The sequence below is a fragment of the Carassius auratus genome, chromosome 20 (assembly GCF_003368295.1).
Source record: "Carassius auratus strain Wakin chromosome 20, ASM336829v1, whole genome shotgun sequence".
Classification (NCBI taxonomy): Eukaryota; Metazoa; Chordata; class Actinopteri; order Cypriniformes; family Cyprinidae; genus Carassius; species Carassius auratus.
Genome location: NC_039262.1, coordinates 19,086,455 through 19,089,081, shown reverse-complemented (window position 1 = coordinate 19,089,081; position 2,627 = coordinate 19,086,455). Strand labels below are relative to the sequence as shown.

Below are 2,627 nucleotides of genomic sequence, written 5' to 3'. Positions count from 1 at the left end.
TTGAAAAAGGAAATAGTTTATTGAATTTTATGAGAAATAAAAATCCTAATGAAAAAATTTACATTTTTTAGGGTTAGTACATTTTAAATTCCAAAGAAGCAGACTACTGAATGACTCTCTTGTAATGTCTGCTCTATGTTGGCTGTATTCACGACGCAGTAGCTGGTTGAAGGGGACCAAACCTCACAGAAACACCTGACTTGGTTCCATTTGACCAGCCACAGCAAGGCGTGCTGCTTCAGACAGAGAGAACGGCAGACTAACGGAGCTTATGTTCAGCAATGTTCATATGTTCAGCAAATCATTCTCGCTGCTTACCTGTTGAGAAGACAAAGGAAAAATTCAATAATTTAAAAATAAAACAAAATCAACTTGGCAGCCCCATTTACAAACTGTTTCTTCAGTAAAATGTCAATTGTATTTCCTGTGCAGTTCATTGGATGAGCATTACCACATAAGTTTAGCATTATCAATTACTGCCTTTTTGTTTAATGTGCTGATAGTCATGAAAAGAGCATTTTAGCGACTTCTTTAATGGAAACCCATAAAGTTCGTGGCTCTCAGAGGGATTAGTGAAGTAACGACAGCTGTACACTGTCAGTCTGCCCTGGATATTCATGTAGTTATGGGTCAGTGAGAGATGATCGGGGTGTGGAGGCCACAAACGTGTGTTTATGACCAGCCAGCTGACTAAAACAACAGCTTTAGCACCCCATCTAGAATCATTCATGCAGCTCAAATGATTTTTTGTCATCTTAGAATTCAAAATGGCACAAATTTATGACACTCTGGCTTAGTTTAGGTTTAATGAATCATTTTTATGTCCATATATAATGATTTATTTATTTGCATGCACGGGTCCTGTGGTGATGGGTTCCCCCTGAAACCACACACTTCCTTACATTCCATAACTTTAATATTCATATGGGCATATAAGGAAGCATGTCATCACAAGGGGCAAATCTGAATTCCCTCACAGAACAAAGTTGCCAGGAAAAAATGCATGGAGAAGAGATACATTTTTTAAACAATATATTTATTTTATTTTTCTGCTTTCTAACTATAAGTTATAGAAAAAATGCAAAACAAAATGCTGGATAACTCCAAAGTGAATCCAGAAATATCATCCAGAAAGATTAAAAAATGCAGTATTTACCACAACAAACATTTATTATTCACTTTGTAGAATGAAGGAGTAATATTACAGCTCAAGTGTGAAGAAAAAAATTAGTTTACCTGTATGTAGTTATCTTTTCCTTTTGATGCATTGACAAGTGTCCATAGACAAGGGACATGGAGGCTAGCCAGCCAAGCAGGAGAGGACGAGCACATCTAGCACTCAAACATCTTCTCACATTTAAATAGACCTGAAGGTTTCTCATTCTGGCACATGGAAACCTTAAAATCCACAAACTGCCCCCTTTATACTCCTGGATACAGGAGACTGATATACAGTAGATCAAAGACAAGCTATGACACCTCAGGTGAAAACCCAGGAACACGCTCATACCTCCATTTCCTTTAACAGCACCATTTCCAGTGCCAGAGGTGTAAAATCTTCCATTTGCTGTCTCGTAAAACAGAGATATCACCAAGCGTCTCGGTCCGAATCAAAATGGAGCTATATATAATATATATATATAGTGCCATTATACGTATAGAAGAATTGAAAAATATTCAAAGACATTTTGACATCCCAGATATGAAATTGGCTGCCCCTGTTTAATCTGAAATAATTTTAAGACATTCCATCTCAACTTCTTTGGCAATTAAAGAATGAGAAAAGACTTTAAAATAGTCTCAGATGTTGTAATTAGCATAATGTAAAGTCTACCCCAGTTCAGAGAAGAAAAAAAAACACTGCCTAAAGCCAACTCAATCTAGCAACAAATGAAAACCCTCCCCACACCTCTCTGTTCCCATCTTTCCTCTTCTGCTGAGTGCTACAGTGTGTCGTCTTCATTGCTTGACTGGTGGATTCTGCCCAGACATGGCCACACGCTCCCGGCCTTTTCAAGTGCTCAGCCTGCCTTATACTCCCTCCTTTGCCCCGTGGTCCTACACCTGTTGGTGTCCTTTAGAAGCCAGGGCCTCTCCTCTGCCTGCTGTCCAACCCAATCAGGGCCGTGACAGGGGAGAGCGAGCCTGTGAAATCACACCTCTCAGCTGTTCACACTCGCCTCCAGACACCCTACACCCACTGCTCCCCTTTTACACCGAATTTCAATGGCTCCTTTAGGGAGAAAGAAGAGAAACCAGGAAACAACTGCGGGCGAGTGACTCTGTACAGTGGTGGGTTAGTAGTCACAGCTGAAACAAGCTAGTGTTACTACTGTCTGGGATTTGATAAGCTACAGGTTTTAGGCTCAAGGCTGGAAAGATTTGGGATCAAGATGCTTCACATTACTTTGATAAATGGCGAAAATTACAAGCACATTATTTTTTTTTATTATTAATTATTTTTTTTGTAGTATTTTTCATAACAGTGAGGTCTAACTAAAAAGGAATATATGGTTTTCTAAATAATATATATATATATGTGTGTGTGTGTGTGTGTGTGTGTGTGTGTGTGTGTGTGTGTGTGTGTGTGTGTGTGTGTGTATAAAATTGAATGAAATATAGCCTTT

The 2,627-nt window shown here is 38.9% G+C and overlaps 1 long non-coding RNA gene across 1 annotated transcript; it reads right to left on the bottom strand.

Annotated features, from left to right (window-relative positions):
• LOC113121111 (uncharacterized) lies at positions 1-2,035 on the bottom strand. Its single transcript, XR_003294674.1, has 2 exons — positions 1,237-2,035; positions 1-318 (listed from the first exon to the last, which is right to left on the bottom strand). It is a non-coding gene; the product is annotated as an uncharacterized LOC113121111 (long non-coding RNA).
• Between the last annotated feature and the right edge of the window lie 592 nt (positions 2,036-2,627).